General features: G+C 30.1%; 1 long non-coding RNA gene across 2 annotated transcripts; it reads right to left on the bottom strand.

The window, feature by feature from the left end:
- Positions 1 to 2,615: 2,615 nt before the first annotated feature.
- Positions 2,616 to 6,114, bottom strand: LOC132306600 (uncharacterized). Of its 2 annotated transcripts, XR_009482051.1 has the most exons (5): positions 5,855 to 6,114; positions 5,652 to 5,724; positions 5,424 to 5,500; positions 5,245 to 5,291; positions 2,616 to 3,081 (listed from the first exon to the last, which is right to left on the bottom strand). It is a non-coding gene; the product is annotated as an uncharacterized LOC132306600 (long non-coding RNA). The 2 variants fall into 2 exon arrangements; XR_009482050.1 differs by having other exon boundaries at positions 5,652 to 6,114.
- Positions 6,115 to 20,154: the final 14,040 nt, after the last annotated feature.

Here is a 20,154-nt window from a genome sequence, read left to right as displayed (position 1 = left end):
ATTTTGTGAGTCTCGATAGCAGAAGCGGAACAACACGTGCAACCAATATTTATTCAATCTTGATACCAATATGCATTTAGTTTTGATTCCATTAGAACATCACATTAGAGACTGTAGATTATTTTTACTTCTGGTGAGTTTTGGTTGTGGTTAAAGAGTCTTGAAGAAGTTCATGAAAGTGGCCACACTTTCATTAATTAAGTGTGCAATATTTATACAAAGAATTACAGACTATATAAGGAAATAATAAGCAATACACTGAAGAATTAATAACATAATTACTTGAGTCAAATTAATAAAGAGTTGCTATAATCATGGAGGAGTAGCTCAAGGAGAGATTGTGAAAATAGAGTTATGCGAGGTGCGGAAACATTTAGTTTATTTTAATTGATTAACTACTTTAATGACCTAGATCTAATTATTAGGTCAACTTGCTAAATTTATGATTGATTAAATTAAATGATCAATTTAAACATCCACAATCACAAATATATGTAAAGTAAAGCAAATAAAAGTTTAGAGAGATTGCACCAGGATTTTTAGTGAGAAACCTCAGTTGATAAAATAAGTTAACTGTTTGTATGGGAAAAATTTCGTGGACTATTCAGCCCAAAGTAAACCAATCCACTATATTTGAAACAAAGTACACCGAACTTTGACTCTGACTCACATCCTATCGTTCTACCAAACATCAATTGATGACAATCCTCTGGCTTTGCAACTCCCCGTCCAATAGCAACTTGACCTCAGACTTATACTTGATATTTGTAGAAGAATAGTAGGTGTATTAGACAACACTCCTCGAATGCTCCAACCCTTTCAAAGTGTGATCACTTTTGTTCTTCATGATCTGAACTCGATGTAGAAGAATTAAATCCTGCTCTTCATACAGAATCTCTGAATCTTCAATATAGCTCCAATTTCAATGAGATAGAGAACAACAGAACTAAATCACTCATGAATATATGTGTATATTCTCAAAAATAAATTCAGAATAATCATATTTGATTTTCTGAATTTTCCCTCTAAAAGGCTTTCTCAAAATATAGAATTGATTTTTCCTAAAGTCATGAATAAACCAATATGTATGACAAGGTTTATATATATTCTCAAAAATAAATTTAGAATAATCATATTTGATTTTCTGAATTTTCTCTTTAAAAGGTTTTCTCAAAATGTAGAATTGATTTTTCCTAAAGTCATGAATAAACCAATATGTATGACAATGTTTATATATAGTTTAGAAAGTCCTAATCCCTCAAAAAATATGATAAATTTCGTGCATAAGACTTGGAATGAAGTTTAGTCCAAAAAGGAATCAAACAGAGCAAGAAAGGTAAGTTACCATAACCTTTCAGGAGTCTTGAACCGATTCAGGAAAGTGGGAACCAGTTCAAAAAGGCCATAAATAAATTCGTGCAATTTCTTTTACTCTTGAACCCGTTCAGGAATTTGGGAACCGATTCAAGGTAGCCAGTCTTGAATTTTTTCAATTTTGCTGATCTTGAACCTGTTCAGTACTTTTGGGAATCAATTCAAAATGGACAGAATGTAAAATCTTCCTAAAAAACTTTCAAAACTCTCCCAATGTGTTCTCATTACCTCTCAATCTTCCTAAAACATTGTTTTCTTCATCTCGAAGTGCAGTATATCATAAACACTTGAACTTCTTCAAATCCACATCCTATCTTCAATCTTTGAATTTTTTAATTGAAAAATTACAACTCGATCGGACTTATTTTGACAATGAAATTAGCCAATTACAAAATATATATCTCATAATCTCCCCCTTTGGCAATTTCGTGAAAAACCTTAAAAACAATTCAACAATCTACCCAAGCAGGAAAGTAAATTACAATGATTATTAAATGAATTAAACCGTGTAAACTTTCTTGAACCTCATGAAGTTTCAACACATGTAGCAACTTGCAATCTGCACATTAGTTCAAACACATACTATAATAAATTGGGCTTTTTGCGACTAAATATTTGGTCACAAAAGGTCAAGAATTGGTCACAAATGTTCTTTAGCGACCAAAACTTTTTGGTCGCCTAATGGTCGCCAATACCTACGACACGGATAGTCTTTAGCAACTAAAAAATGAATTGGTCGCTAATAAGCCATTTTTTGCGACCATTATATTATCGACCAAAATGTATTTAGACCAAATTATATGGTCGCAAATAGTGAACCCTTTTGCGACCATTATATTGGTCGCAGATAATCTACCCTTTTGCGACCGTTTTATTAGTTGCAGATAAGCAACCCTTTTGCGACCATTATATTGGTCGTAGATAAGCTACCCTTTTGCGACCACTATAGTGATCGCAGATAAGCTACACTTTTGCGACCATTCGATGGATCGAAAATAATGAATACTTTTGTGACTATTTAAATTTAGTCGCAAATAATTAATCCTTTTGCAACCATAGCGTTTAGTCAGAAATTGATAATCCTTTTGTGGCTATAAAATTTGGTCGCAAATAACCAATTCTTTTGTTAAAATAAAAAATAAAAAAATTGAAGTGATAATATATTTAATAAATGTATCAACATTTTAATTTTTTAAATTTAAAATACAGCAGTAATTAAATACCATTAATCACATATAGTAAAAACTTAAAAAGTAATTCAATTAATTACTTCAAATAAAATACATCCATTACACATCCTATACATATATCATTATGACTTGTCTATGAAAAAAAAGAAACTATTAAATACATCCATACATAGAATTTCCATTACATCTACCAATGGTGTGTCCATTAAAAAACAACTAATAAACTATAAAAGAACTAACATATCCATAAGAAAACAAAATATAAACGAACTACTAAAGATATCGCTTTGCTAAGGGAATTAGGCTATGTCAAGCTTGTCCGTAATGGTTTTATACATTTGTACCGTTGACTCGAATTGCTCCAAAGCCTTAACAGTTTTTCTTTTTGACTTTCCATTCTCAGCTCACTTTAAGCATTTGTAGACTCTCTAAAACAATAATTTTCTTCACATCATCCCATTTATTAACTGCAATTTGTCTTTATGATGACATTTCTCTTGGGTATGACAGAGATTGCCTATCAAGAGAAACAAGAAATTTAAAGATAGGTTATGACCACAAAATAATTCATACGATGAGCAGGCCAACACAATTTTTTCTTAAAATTAAAAATTAAATATGATTATTCATAAAATAATATAGAACGTTAAAGTCATTTTATCATCAAGAATGAAAGGATGTCAATACTTTAATCATCCTACATTGAATAAAAATTACAACTTTAGACTTCCAATCTGCCAATGCAATCATAGCGTAGAATAAATTCTATATTGGACACGCAAGCAAAATAACTATTATACCATAACAAGAAAGTATAACCTGGTCATTCCACCGGACTGTGTCCTAGTGTGGCATTCGTAGTCACACATAAGTGTAGCAAATTTATTTTTGTAAAATAAAGAATCAAACTAGATTCAAAATAAAAAAAGATAAATTACAACATTTTCCCCAATGAGTTTTTTTTTTTTTTTTTTTTTCCAAAAAGTTTCACTACGGAGTTGGGATACTTTTGGTAGTGTTTCCTAATAATTAAAATGTACTGTTGATTTAAAGTAAAATTATAACATAGTAATCTTTATAATGATTTAAAGTGCAAATGTCAAATATTGATTCATAGAACTTTTGGTAAAAGTGTAAAAATGTAACCTTTATGATTTTGTAAAAATGTCAAATACTGATACACCTACATCTAGCCCTTTTGATTTAGCATAATCATAGTTTTTATACCTGGATTCAAACCAAAAGTATAAACATTTCAAATACAATATGAACTTCAAAAAATTATGAATAAAGGTTGTTTAAATTCAACTTGTACCAGCAAAAAATAATTTAACAGCAATCTATTGAACAGCCAAAACAAAAAAAAACCGAAACAAAACAATGACTATACAATTACAATAGTACTTTACATTTATACCATGTATATTTGCTCTTAACACACTACAATTTAGTACAATGCACTATTCGTCCAACATGTTTAGAGGTGTATCCGGTAATTATAAAAATAAAATAGTTAAACAGATGATTGACTTGTTACAATTAAGAACCCCAAGCTAGAAGTGTATTTAATTACTTAGCAATAAATTCTACTCCAATAAAGATGGCAACACTTTAGTCATCCTACATTGAATAAAAATTAGGCTTTTTTGACTTCCAATCTGTCAATATAATCATAGTGTACAATAAACCTAAGACTGAAAAAAAAAAAAAAACATATTTCTTTATCACAATAGAACTAATAGCCAAATATTACATTTTTCCTCTCCACTCTTGAGACATGCAAAAGGCATTCATGATTATTTAGTATCACTTCTAAAAGTGATGCATGATTATTTAGTGTCATAACTAAAGCGTTAACCCATGTTCCATTAGTGAGGAGGCATACTGCAGGTATTCATTGGCAAGGAATATCTAATAAGAAATGCCAACAGAAACTATTCCATATAATTACATACTCAATGAGAAGTCTAACTAGGCAAGTGGCTGAAGGACTTATAAATTTATATATTTGATTGATTAAATATACTTTTTGTAATTTGCAGAAGACTACTATTTTATGGTGCTTAGCCCAAGAGTTTTGAAAAAACTAAATTTTTGTTTGATAAATGCATATATTTATGTTATGGTTCTTACAGTAAAATTATGAGTGAAAGAGTGTACCATTGAACAGAATCTATTACCTCAAGTACTAGACATTCTTATGGTTGAAATATTAATTTCTAAAGGGCAAAATGAATATTTTGAGAATTTTATATTACATTTCCTAGCAATTTCTGTCTTATTACATCTCTTTTCTCTTTAGAATCTTTTTTTAACTTCTTTTCCTTTGAAAGTTTGGATTCTCTTTTCAGAGCATGTTTGGCAGTCTTTAGACTTCGAAGTTTCGATGTAAGTCTTAATCATTGAATCACATTTGTCGTTCACTTTTATATTATTTCACAGTTTTTGTTCATTCTACTAATCACATATTACTTCAAAGTATATCATAACAAGACACATTACCAAGTAAGATAGTCCAAGTAACCTAGTAAATTATAATTAATCTTGATTAAACAAAAATTTTAAACAACAAAGGTATAAGAAAATCAGAAGCAGAATTTGATTTCAAATTATATTTCAAATGAAGAGAAGAAAAAAAAAAAAAAATCATTTGACTTGGAAAACCAAAAGCCATATGTACCTGACTGTATCCTCCCAAAGTGTGAAGCTATCCTCTGTCAGAGTACTCTGCATTTGACGGACAAAATAAAAAAGTAGAAAACCACCCCACAATAAATACATTAAAGTAGTAGAGAAAAGGTCATTCTTTTATCCCTAAAAAAAAATTAAATGAAAGAAAAAAAAAAAATCTCTGCTTACCAGAATAAGCCTAAAAATAATTAAATGAAAGCAAAAAAAATCTCTGTTTACTATTTCAGCAAGTAATCCTTATGTACCTGATAAACAAAATAAATATCAATGGAACAAATCTAAAACCCCAAAATGAATATCAAAAGCCTATTCATGAACAAATTAACCAAATTATAAAATGGAGATAGATCAAGTTTTGTGTTTACATATATGTATATATAAGAGGACAAAAAAAACCTGTGACTTTTACAAAAGCAGATTGATTGTTGCTTATATATTTCCTCCACTGGTAGCTAACTTAACTACTTGCCTATATGAAGAACGACAGTAAGAGAGCGACAAAAAGCATGGATAGTCTGATGGGTTTGAGATTGAAGTAAGACAAAATGTATATAACTACAATAAGAGTGAAAGAGAGGCGATTTGCGTTTCAATGTTACCTTTCAATTGATTGATCGGTTTAAATCGAAGAAATAAAGGGCTAACGCTAAAATAGGGTTTTAGAACAAAGGAAAGAGAACCAGAGACTCCAAAATCGGTGATTGAGAGAGTGAGAAGAAAACATGTTAGTATAGGAAAGAGAGTATTTCAGAGCGATTGTGAGAGATTCGTCTGAGAATAGAATGGGTTGTTCGTTCGCTGACAATGGGTTTCCAAGGATAACACGATAATAAGGCTCAGTCACCGAAGCACTCTAACGGACCAGAATGGGCTTTGTCCAAAACTATCAGGTACAACGTATTTTAGGGGCGGGAGGCGAAATTCAGAAAATCCTAAGCGGGAGTTAGTAAAAATAAATTAGGAGTAAAAATTTATATTGTAATTAATTCCCTAATCAAATACAAAAATAATAGTGATTTTTGTGATTTTATCACTAATGAGTAATGAGACCTAATATAATTAATTTTGCATTTTCAGAGCCAGAGAAAGAAAACCTTACTCATATTTTCTTTACAAAAATTTATATAAAATGATAAATATTCCTCTCACCAATTCTCTTAAATATTTCTATATCTCTATATATATATATTACTATTAAATATACGTAGAATTTTTGTAATTTAAAAAAAAAATTAAACAAGAATCTATATCTATATTTATATCTATACTATTATTAAAAGTGTAAATAGTTTCAGTGTTTCAGTATTTATTTATTAATATAAAAAATATTTATTAATTAATAAAAATTATTATTTATCTATTTATTATGAATTTTTAATAAAATAAAATCTAATTAGACAAGAATTATTAATATAAAAAAATAGAAAATATTTATTAATACAAAAAATATTTATTAATTGATGCAAAAAGAGTTTTTTAAAGAATTTCTGAAAAACTCTGAAACAAATTACCTATATATCTATTTATTATAAGTTTTTAATAAAAAAAAAATTAACTAGACAACAATATATTTAAAGAAAATAAAATAATTTCAATAAAATTGAATGATAAATCAGCTATTTTATTTTCTATAAAATTCTATCACATATAACCTGTATTTATCTATTTTAGAGTTGTAGAGAAATTATTTTATTTTTTATATCAATTAATAAATATTTTTTATATTAATAATTCTTGTCTAATTAGATTTTATTTTATTAAAAAACTCATAATAAATAGATAAATAGGTAATTTGTGTTAGAATTTTATAAAAATTCTTTAAAAAACTCTTTTTATATCAATTAATAAATATTTTTTATTTTAAAAAATTCTTTTGAATTTTTTTATATTAATAATTTTCATCTAATTAGATTTTATTTATTAAAAAACTCATAATAAATAGACAAATAGGTAATTTATATTAATTAATAAATACTTTTTATATTAATTAATAAATAATAAAATACTGAAACACTGAAACACTTTATACTTTAATAATATAATAAAATAATTTTTATAAAATCTACCACAAATTAGGTACTTTATTTTCTATAAAAATCTATCACAATATCTATTTATTATGACTTTTTTAATAAAATAAAATAAAATCTAATTAGACAATAATATATTTAAAGAAAATAAAATAATTTCTATAAAATTCTACCACAAATAACTATTTCATTTTCTATAAAACTCTATCACATATACCATGTATTTATCTATTTATTATGATTATATTTAAAAATAATAAAATAATTTCTATAAAACTCGACCACAAATTACATATTTATTTTCTTTAAAACTTTTTCACATATACTGTATTTATCTAGTTATTATGAGTTATTTAATAAAAAGAAATCTAAACAGGCAACTATATATTTAAAGAAAATAAAATAAAATAATTTTTATAAAACTCTACCATAAATTACCTATTTTATTTTTTATAAAACTCTATCACATTAGAAAAAAGATATATTTAAAGAAAATATATAATATATATATAATAATACATATAAATAAAATATAAAAATTATTAAATGTATAAAGAGTTTTAGTGTTTCAGTATTAATATATAAAAAAAATTATTAATTAATATAAATTAACTATTTATCTATTTATTATAAGTTTTTAATAAAAGAAATATAATTAGACAAGAATTATTAAAAGTAATTATTAATTGATATAAATAGAGTTTTTTAAAGAATTTCTATAAAACTCTAACATAAATTACCTATTTATCTATTTATTATGAGTTTTTTAATTAAAAAAATCTAATTAAATAAGAATTATTAATATAAAAAGTATTTATTAATTGATATAAAAATAAAATAATTTCTATAAAATCTACAATAAATTAGTTACTTTATTTTCTAAAGAAGTCTATCACAATATCTATTTATTATGACTTTTTTTATCAAAATAAATTTAATTAGACAACAATATATTTAAAGAAAATAAAATAATTTCAATAAAATTGAATGACAAATCTCTATTTTATTTTCTATAAAACTCTATCATATATAACTTGTATTTATCTATTTTAGAGTTGTAGAGAAATTATTTTATTTTTTATGTTAATTAATAATTTTTTTTATATTAATAATTCTTATCTCAATAGATTTTCTTTTATTAAAAAATTCATGATAAATAGATAAATAGGTAATTTGTATTAGAGTTTTATAAAAGTTCTTTAAAAAAACTCTTTTTATATTTATTAATAAATATTTTTTATATTAAAAAATTATTTTTTATTTTTTTATATTAAACATTTTTATCTAATTAGATTTTTTTTATTAAAAAACTCATAATAAATAGACAAATAGGTAATATATATTAATTAATAAATATTTTTTATATTAATTAATAAATAAGGAAATACTGAAACACTGAAATAAAAAATAAAAGCAAGAACCAAATATTAACAAAATGCGTGAATTGCAAACCTCTAATTGATCCATTTGGAAAGTCAAAGATTGTAATGACCCGGTCTTTTTCCTCCTTTTTCATTTTCGGTGATTTTTTTTTTTCGTTTTTTTTCCTATTTTGTCTTTTCCTTATTTCGTCTTTTTCTCGTTTATCGTTTTTTCTTGCATAACCTCACTTGTTGTGTTCGGATTTGATTCCGGTTTTGCATGCATTCATGATATTTGATTTCCATGATATTGGTATTTTTACTTTTGTAGAAAAGCATGCTAGATTAGTACTTTTCTTGTAGAGGGCATGAATGTATACTTTAGTGTAAATGTTTATAACTTTTGGAGTTTTAGTGTAATTATGTAAAATAATTATTTTCGTTTTAGGGATCTTTTTGTAATTTATTTTGGAAGATATTTTGAAAAATGACCATTTTGCAATTTTTGGAAAGTGTAACAAGTGTCACACTCTCATGGTACCACTTGTTGGCAATTGGGTGGAGAGATTTGGTACCATAGTTTCTTGACAATTGGAAGGTGGAGAGTTATCCTTGTATTGGCGTAGGATTAGTGCACATGTAACCATTGATTGTTGACAAGTGTGAGTCTAGGATTAAGTCTTGGAAGAGGCATTGGATTGGTGACAAGTGTAAGCTCAAGATTTAGTCTTGCATATGTGTGTCTGTGAGGTAGTGTAAAGAGCAAATAGTGAGTGGAGGTTCTCTAGACACTCCACTCACCATTTTCACCTTTTCCTTCATCTTTTACACTTGTTCTTCATAACCCTAACAAAGACTCCATTAGAGAAAGCTTAGTAAAGAGCTTTGACTTCACTTTTGGCACTCTTCCACTCACCCTAGACTTTTGACGTTAGGAGAGAAAAGATTCCTTTCACTTTCCTCTTCAAGAATCCTAACCTTGTTTTCCATTTTGTGCTTGGTAGCTTGAATTATAGAGATTCAATTCTCTATTGAGGTAGGGGTGGTAGTACGTTTATATTCTAAGTGTTTTATAATCCTTGAGGTTTAATATATATTGTGTACAAGTTTTTAATATGATAGTATTGCATATTATAGGAAACCCTCACTTCTTGACTTAGGGTTTATTGATTTAAGCATGTATGATATGTGTAAACCATGTGTAGAAGGATTATATAATTTAGTAGATGCTAAATTCTAGTAAATTCACATGTGGTAGTAATATAAAACTCTAGTAGAATTATTAGTGTTATATGCAATTCTTATTGACTTGAATTGCTATATTTTTGTGATAATAATTCTATGTTCTTGTGAATTACAAATTGTGATTAATTTAAGAGCCTATTGCTAAATGTTGATAATTAGTATATAGAACTTGTTATTGAGGTATGACTTGAATTAATAAATTTGTGATATTATATTGTGCATAATATCATGATGTGAATTTGTCATTTGGCATGCCATTCTAGATTTGGAACCTTAAGACATGGTTTGTATGGTTTCAAAATACTTGTGCGTGGAAGGTAGTTTGTATGCCTTATTATATATATATATAAGTTTTGAACTTGATATATATTTTGGAATCTCTTAGGACATTGTTACATGTGATATGAATAAAGTTTGGCTTTAGTGCGGGAGGTATGAGTTCTCCCCAATTGAGATAGTGCGCACTAGAGTGGTCTTCCCAACGGGTCAATGCCCGGAATAACCATTTTGTTCTTGGTTTCCAAGTCTTCCATTACTTGTTTTCGCATTAAATTTCAAGTTGACAACCAATGCTTAATTGTAGCTTGAATTCTTGTTATTGGCGAATTGATGTTGTTAAGTACATTGATATTGAATTACATTGCTAAAGAATTATTCAAGTTAGCTTAAGATCCCTTAGCACACTTAGAACATAGACGTTAAGTAGAATGCTCCCTTGTATACGTATATGCTTCTCCTACGAGTAACTTGATTACTCACCCTAGTGGTTTGGGTTGTTTTTCAGGTAAAGAGATTATGTTCATGAATGCTCATCATCCTTAAAAGCCTTTGAGCTTGTTGAAGCATTTTTGTATATTAACATACAAGTGTTTAGCATGCTTAACTTTTGAAGTTATATTTTGTATACCATGTATGTATGGTACTTTTGAAGATTATGTAATTTTCTTGATGTGTAAAGATGTTAAGTAATCACTTTTGACATTTTAAGCATGTATGTAATGAGGCCAAGGGCCAAGCATGTCTACTTTTGTACTTAGACACTTTTGGGTAACAAAGTTTTGCTTCAAATGTCTTTTAATCAAATTTTGAGGTTTGAGAAGTCAAAATCTTGTAAATGAAGTGTATGAGGCCATGGGCCATTGTTTTATATTTATTTACTCATATCAAACTTGTTGACATGTTTACACTTTCAAAACTCATGAGAAATCAGTTTACACATCCATTTTTGAATTAAAGTATCATGGGATTCAAAGTTGAGGTAGTTCCTTAACACCTTAGGCTTATAGCAGGTTCAGCAGTAGGTTTTTGAGGTGTTTCGGTCGACCGAAACTCCATTTCGGTCGACCGATGTCAAATGATTTTGTATTTGCACAGTAACATCACATTTCAGTAGCCAAAAACACTGTTCAAGGGTCATTTCGATCGACCGAACCCTTATTTCGGTCTACCGAAGCAACACGAACCTTTTCTTCATGATTTCAGGTCTCAGCATCTTCGTTTTGGTCGTCCAAAACTTCATTTCGGTTGACCGAAATAGCTTGATCCCAAGCCTAGTTTCTGTTGAGTTTCAGCACTGATCTTCTAACTTCAAAGGGTCATAACTTCTTCGTTTCTAATCCAAATGGGGTGATTATTAAGCCTAAACTCAAGGATTTTGAGTCAGCTTTCCAATGATACCAATGCCATCCTTAGATTCCAAACATAGTGGGAGTTATTCATGTTGTAGTGAAGTAGTGTCAGTTTTCACTTCAACCTGGACGGGGTATTTTGTGGGATTCTTAGCCAATGTTCATGGAACCTCTTGGAATGTTTCAAAATGTTTAGATTAGGTTGTATTAATCTTGTTTGACTTGTTTAGAGTCAAGTTTCTCCTTTTAATAGTGAATTAACCTTTTTGCCCCTTGGATAGCAAATTTTATCCTTTTTGACCTTTGTTTTCTTTTTATCCTCTTTAAGTTCCGTAACCTCATGGAGGATCACATTTGTGTCTTAGGAGTGACTCCTATCTCTAAAGACCTTAGTTTACCTTTAGCTTCCGCATTTCGGATCCGTTATCGGATCACTTTAGGCTCATCACTGACGCACCGGGTTGAAAAACTTGGGCCGTCACAAAGATATCATGCAACAATACTCTCCAAATTAAACTCAAGATTAAATTTTTACAAAAAATATTGAAAAGGAGAGGGAAAAAATGTATTGTATCAGTGTAAGAATGAAAAAATAAAGAAATAAATATTTTTTTTAGCAAAAAGTAATATATATATATATATATATATATATATATATATATATATATTTCAACAATTGTGAAGGTAATCATGGTTTTATTTTTTTTATACCAACATGCCAGTGGCTTAGCGATATCAGGCCCCTACTTCCCAAAAGGGAAATCAAGGGTTCAAGCATCCATGGAGGCATGTGTGTGAGTATTAATTATATATGAAAAAAAATAACCATGGTTTTATTTTTCATATATCCCTATACTACCCATGTCCCAAAATAAATGGGCATTTGAGGAACTGTAGCTCGCAAAAAGTAACATCTATTTTGAAAAAGATTTTTAAAAGGCACAAACTCCTTTATATAAAAAGAGATGTGATAATTCATAACCGATAATTTATTAATTATTAATACCAATTAAAAAGAGGTTTGAGAAGATACAACTCTTAAATAATAGTAAGTATGAAACTATTAAGAAATAACAACAATAATTGTACTTAAAAATACTAATTAGCAAGAGATTTTTTAAAAGTCATAACTCTTCTGCATTACGATATTTTGAAAACACACAATTCTTAAATGGCCGTTAATACCTAGTTATTTATGACTTTTAGAACATGAAAAGACACGTAAATTTTTTATTTTTTTTATTAAAATAATGGCTATAAATGGTAAACATAACATGTTAATTCAGAAGGGATGATTAGTTGATAATAATTAGAAAGAGATCTAAAAAGACACAATTGTTAATATATATTGCGTATCCTCAAACTCACAATGTAAAATTTTAATAATACATAAGAAACGGATTTCATCATTAATGACATTGAAGAAGAAATGTCACGCCCCGAATCCCAAGACTCGGGTCGTGAAAATAAATAAATAAATAGATTCACTTAAGTAAATATATAATTAATTGAAAAAACCCGGTGTCATTCACCACATAAACAACAACAACAACAACAACAACAACAACAATAATAATAATAATAATTTTTAAAGAAAATAATATTTGAAGGTTGGCAAAACAGTGGGCCGTGGAAATTAATTGACAAATTGGCACACATGGTCGACAAACTAGGTGACTTGGATGACTGACATCATGGACAACATTGCCAGCCCCAAAAATCAATTCCTAAATATAAATAGGAAGTAAACAAGGCATACATAATGCCCAGTAAAGTGCTTTACATGGAGACACGTGCATGTCGCCAAAGGGGTACCAAATCCTTCTTGAATATACATGGGCATGGCAAAATGATAATCATGATTATAGTATGAATATAAATGATATATCAGGTCAATCATATACATGGAGACAAGTTAATACATGGCTTCAATTAATAAACTTATTCCAACCTTATATATATATATATATATATATATATATATATATATATATATATATGTAATGGTAATGAACAATCTGTGCATGTGAACAAATGATGGAAAAGTAATCATAGTAATACTAATAATAATATTACTAATAATTTGTAATGAAACACTTAAATAAAATTATACTACTAAGTGGGTCCCAACGGATGCCTTTATTATAATTTCATGAACTTGGCTTTTAAACAATATATATGATCCAAATAGAAGTTATAGCCTCTATGGCCTCATTACAATTCATAAAGTGATAAATAATGTTAAGGGATTACATGAGTAGAAATAAGAGAGGAAATTTTATAAGAACTCCAAAAGATGGATGGGTGAGTTCCTAAGTCATTTCCCTCATCCAAAGGAATACATACATGTGTCACCCAATACATTATCCAAAATAAACCTTGAGTCAAAATATAAGTCCAAAAGTAAGCTCCACAATGAATTTCACAATTATCACAAGTAGCTCAAAAACGTTGTCAAGGTCCCAATCAAGCTAGGGATGAGGAACCTCCTCTTGGGCAATGCCCTTTCTTGAAAAATATAAGAATCAACACGAATTACTCTGTAGGAATGTCTCATGAATATAAACTAGGTTTCTCAAAATTTTACAAACATGGTATGGCCATACAATACAAGGAACATGCTTCCTAACGTCTAGTCTCAAGGGAAATACATAGGATCATCCTAGTCTAGCATAAATAATATTAATTCATGCATCAAGACAAATATAAATAATATAGTGCAATGTACATAAATCCACAAATTACAATAACGCATAAATGCCAACTTAAAAATAAAAGTCAAAATCAATTAATGGGATAACTCGGAACATACCCACACTCCCGGTCACATAGCCATGCTATGCACCTAAATAAAAATAATCGTTCTCGAATTACTAGTCCGCCAGAAACTAACCGATTGACCAATATAAAGTGGAAAAACTAATGTTTCACCCGCGAGCGCCAAGCCCTCACATTCTCAAATTAATAACCCCGAGTATCTCCCAAAATCAACAAATAAGTCCACAAAATAATCCATATACCATGATATGCCCAAATTGCACCTCATAAGCGCACATAAATTATACTAATCACACAATCTATGTCTTATAGTCCAAATCACTATAATGACATACTCTTTTATGCAATGTCAACAAATTGGGTATTTTAAGGTCATATGACTTTATGTTATCATTATATCAAATTTCGAGTGTGTAAAAATTTAATATCATCATAGAAATATACATCTTTAAAGTTGACCCTCATAAGGTAACAAATACATTATAATTCTATGAACAACCACAATATGTAAGACACTTTAATTACAAGTAATTGTACACACTAAAATCTAACACTTTAATAAACATCAATAATATAAAAAATGAATTAAACAAATAATATGTTACACATGAAAATTAAAATAAGAACTCAATAAAACAATATAGACATGCCATTAAATCATTATATAAGCCCTCTAATCCAACCTACACACACAAGTGTATGCATAACTCACACAATGGTCATAAAATTCCAGGAACTCGTAAGTTATAAGCATAATACACCCCTACCTCAAGCTTGGAGCAAACCCTAGCTATTCCAAAGGAAGAATGTGCTCCAAATCCGAAATTGATTAAGGGGTTTTGAAGCCACCAATGTCCCCGTCAACTTTCCCTTCTATGGCAACCTCAAAATCTCAAAGGTTGGAGGTGAAATGGTAAAAAAATGGTTGAAGTAAAATGAAAAAGAGAAGAGAGGGAGAGAGAAGAGAGAGTGTCGGTGGAGTGAGGAATGAGAGGGTTTAGCTTGTCTTCCACTTTCTCTCTCTAGACACACACACATGTACATATCACACACACTCTTATCAATACATATCAACTAGTCAACCATAGGCCTCACTGCATAACAAAATTCAATAATGTCCCACAAATAAAAATAATTCTTTCAAGCATAATATAAATACTACAATTTCATGAATAAGGGTAATGCAATTTAAAATAAATATAAAAGGAAAAGAAAAAAAAAACTTGGTCCTCACAAGAAATGGAATAAAGAATATATATACATATCCAACATATATATTGACATAAAAAATACCTTCTAGAAAATTGGGCTTTTAGTTGCAATTAATGCACATGAACCAAATACGACTCTCTAGTTTCAAAGTTGTCCTTGAAACATAAGAAAAAACCATTAACAATTTTTGCAGAGGATATTTTTGCATAGAGATATAGAAGAGGGAACAATACTGCTATAGGGAAAATGAATGTTAAACTAAGATTATATAGTTTGCAAGATACAGAGTTCAACATATATAAAGTTTTAGACACCATTAATATAAGATATATATAGAAAGGGAAAGAGACTGTCATTTGAAAAATCTGATGTAAAATTGACATTATATAAGTTGTAACAAGTGACATTATGTAAGTTGTAACCGACAGAGTTCAACAAATGTGATGTTTCAGATACCACTAATAGAACTGTTTTAACTTTTACTAAAATGTCAAAAGTCACTTTAAAACACCAAAAGTCGCTTTATTTTTTTAATAAAATAATTTAAGGGATATAGTTATATATATATATATATATATATATATTTAAAGTTAAAATTTAACATTCATTAAAGAGAGGGGAAATTACAGCCCAAGTAGCTAGCCCAATGCTAACTACAATAGAGTATACAAGTACATCCCGAAGGCCCAAAGGTGAAAGTTAAGCCAAAGAGCCAACAACCACCCCAACAAACAGAATTGAAGATCATGAATATCAACAAAGCAATTCGGAGAACATGGAGGATGATTCTAGCAATGTAATGCGCAATGTAGTGCGCAATTCAGTTCCTCAAATCTGGAGGCTTCTTTAGGGGATGAATTACTGATTGTGGAAGCTCCCATTCCAAGGAAATTCTAGAAGCATTTAGAGAGTCTGAGATTGTAGAAAAGAGCAGTTTTGCTCGAATTGTTCCCAACGTTTGGTGGAGAATTGAGTTGGCGCTGAATGCTTTCTGCTTGAAAGTTCGTTTGTTCCTCTCATTCCAGATATGGTAGACTAACGAGGCTAACCCCATTTTGGAGATTGTGTTGTTGTGAAAGTCTGAGTTGCCTTTCCAATGGTGTGAGGCCCAATTAATAAGTCCTGCTCATGAGGAAGGTTGAATATAGTACCCACATCGTGTTTGTAGAAAGTACCACAAGGGTTTGACAAAGAGCAAGAGAAAAATAGGCGATCATGTGACTCAGGCTCAGTGTTGCAAAGAGTACACACCGTGGAATTAATGTGAGCTGTACACCTTCTGTTAAAAGTTGGTAATTTATGATGGATTGTAATCAAAAGTGTAAAAGAGTGTTTGGGTATAGAAGGCTTAGACCAGACAAGGTAAGGCTAAGGAAGGGCAGGGTAATTTTGATTGAAATGTTTCATTATTTTTGAGATGGAGAATTGAGAAGATTTGGATGGGAGCCAAATGTGTTTATCTCTGCTGTTGGAGTTGGGAATTGGTAATGTGGTAATGTTTTATAGGAGTGGCAAGATATTAAGGATGGTTGTTGGGAAGGACTATGCATTGTTGGTGATGAAAGTATTAACTTTGGTCTTGCTATCAAAACCTGTTGTAGCTCTCTATTAGGGAGGAATATGTTGATGCAGTGGGCTAAGGGGGCACCAATTGTCAAACCAAAAATTGGTTGTAGCTTCATCACCAATTTCTATCTTGACAAAGGGAAAGATTGTATCCCTAAAGCCTAGAAACCTTCTACAGCTCCAAGCGCATTGACCAGGAACCTTGACATCCCAAATACCTCTGCCTTTGAGACGATAGGTATGTATCAATCTAACCTAAATCATATCTTTTGAACTAATAATATGCCAAAAATGCTTCATAATGGCACTTTTATTCCATGTGCATGTGTAAGTTAGGGGGGCTTAAACCCCCTTCTCTCTTGGGAAGACAACATGTATCCCAAACAACTTTTGCACCTATCTTCTTTAAGATTGGACCAGACCACAAAAATGCACCAAAAATGCTTTCAAGTTCATGTATAATACTCATTGGCAGTATGAATTTAAAGCTCCAATACATCTGAGTTGAAAATAAGACTACCCTAATGAGCTGCTGCCTACCTACAAAAGAAAGGTTCTTACCTGTCCAGTGTGCAATTCTAGATGTAATCTTATCAATTAGGTCCTACAGTCATTGACTCTTAGCATTGTAATGACCAAAGGTACACCAAGGTACCTAACAGGAAGTATTCCTTTTTCAAATCGTAGAAAATCTAGGATATATAACAGTCTCCACTTGAGTGTCAATGCCAGATAAAAACACATGGCTTTTGTTATGGTTTATTTGGAGACCAGAAAGAGTATGGAACTTTTCTATGGTAGTTTTGAGAGTGTTTAAGGATGGAATACAACTATGTGAAAACAACATAAGGTCATCTGCAAAGATGAGATGGGACAGACCTAGTTTTTTACACCTCTAATGATATTTGAATGTCATTTCAGAAATGAGCTTGCAGACAATAAAGGAGAAGCCTTGCATGACAATTGTAAAGAGGAAGGGTAAGAGGGGATCACCTTGTCTCAATCCCTTGATACTTTTGAAATGGCCATTCAATTCCCCATTGATAAAAATGGTGAAGGATGGGGTATAGATACATGATTTGATCCAACCCAGTCACAAACATAGGAGGAAAACCTAGTAGTTTTAAGGAATCCAAAAGAAATTCCCAACATACAGAATTAAAAGCTTTTTTGATGTCAATCTTAATGGCACATCTAGGTGAGTTGGTATTTCTGTGATAACCATTAAGAAGCTCTTGTGCCAGTAGGATAGAATCATCAATTTGTCTACCTTGGATGAAGGCAGACTGTGCAGGTCCAATAATGTGTGGGAGAGTGGGCTTGAGCTTGCTAGCAATGAGGGTAGAAATGCATTTGTAAAGTATGGAACAATATGAAATAGGCCTGAAGTCATTAAGGTTAGAAGGATTGGATGTTTTTGGGACCAATGCAATGTAAGTTGTGTTAATTTCTTTAAGAATCTTGCCATTGGTGAAAAACTGCTTGATGGCCAACGTAACATCTATTTTTCATTGGATCTATTCAATAGGGGCAATTTGCTCGGAAGATGGATAATATAGGGAGTTGTATGAATTTTTTTTTTCCTTTCTAACAGGAGTATTTTTTGCACATTTTTTATAGTACGGAATTTTTTTGCATTGAACCCTTCCTTTAATTACGAAAACTTTTATTTGGATTGTAAACATTATAGACCTATTACCCATTTGGATTGCAAATGTTCTAACAATTGCATTTTCAAACATAAATTAATTTGGAGAGAAATCAAGATGATTGGAGTTATTAGCATCTATTGCCTTTTAGGCTATTAAAATCACAAATTATTTTTGGTTAATATTTTTTTCACATAATATACCACTATGTTATGGAGTCAATTTCAAGAGAAAATGCATGATTAGAGAAATATATAGAAAGGAATAAAAAAAAAAACACTAAAGCTTTGAGAAAAATATATATAGATAGAGGAAAAATTCTCAAAAGTGGGTTAAAAATAACACTCCTCAACTATGAGACTATTAGCATACACACTCTTCAGAAGTCTAAAAGGGAAAAACAGGCATTAAAGCATTACTTTATGTCAGAAATTTGCAAAAATTAATTTGAGGAGTATTTCCGCTCAGTTTTTACAAAATAAAAAGGGTTAACATCGCCCTTATTAAAACATGGGGTGAAAGTACTATGCGAAGTATACTTTAGTGGTGCTTTTCGCACTTTACCCATATGTATAACATTTATTTGTTACGGTGCAAGTCTAACTTTATTAACAAATGTTACTGCAATGACCCGGTCATTTCCTTCATTTCCTTTTTCCTTAGAATTTTACGGATGAATTTTTTTCGTTGAAATTCCTTTTCTAAGTTTGGTTTTTCGTTGTTTAGTGTCGTCTTGAGTGCTTGAAAATGGTTCCTGAGACTCTTTCCTTTGGATTGACAACTTCCTTTGAGGACCGAGTCATTTCCACATTTTTCGTTTTTCGACACTATTCACTTTTCGTCATTTTTCCTGTTTTGTCCTTTTCCCTATTTTGTCTTTTCCCCGTTTGTCACTTGGTTGGCATAACCTCACTCCTTGTGCTCGGAGTTGGTTTTTGACTTCATGTATATTCATTCTAAGTGGTTTCCACGAAATACATATTTTTACTTTTGCAAGAAAGTACTCTGGTTGCTCCCGGTATCCATAGGGGCATGGATGCAAAGTTCTTTGGAATTATTTTATTTTCTTGGGGTGTTTTTTGTAAATATCTTTTAAAGATATTTTATTTCAGGGGTATCTAAGAAAATATCTTTTGGAAGATATTTTCATTCAAGGGCAGTTTTGCAGTTAACCCTTTTTGTAGGTGCCATTGTGCAATTAACGAAAGTTATTACAAAATATCTCGTCTGGAGCCTGGATTCTCGTACGGGATTCATTTTCACATTTCGTCAAGTCGTGTACTCATAGAATTTCCTTCTGGTCATTTTTTCCCAGTTTTAGGGTTTTTGGACCCGATTGCCGCCGAACTTATTTGAGGCATATCTCTCTGTCCGGGCCTCAATTTTTAGCGCCGTTTCTTCTGTTATTTATATTTTTTCATTTTAAACCT

Source organism: Cornus florida, unplaced genomic scaffold (assembly GCF_030987335.1).
Source record: "Cornus florida cultivar Cherokee Brave unplaced genomic scaffold, ASM3098733v1 CherokeeBrave_3.0.0_Hap2_Chr05, whole genome shotgun sequence".
NCBI lineage: Eukaryota > Viridiplantae > Streptophyta > Magnoliopsida > Cornales > Cornaceae > Cornus > Cornus florida.
Note: the sequence above shows the minus strand (reverse complement) of the source record. Positions and strands in the feature narration are given on the sequence as shown.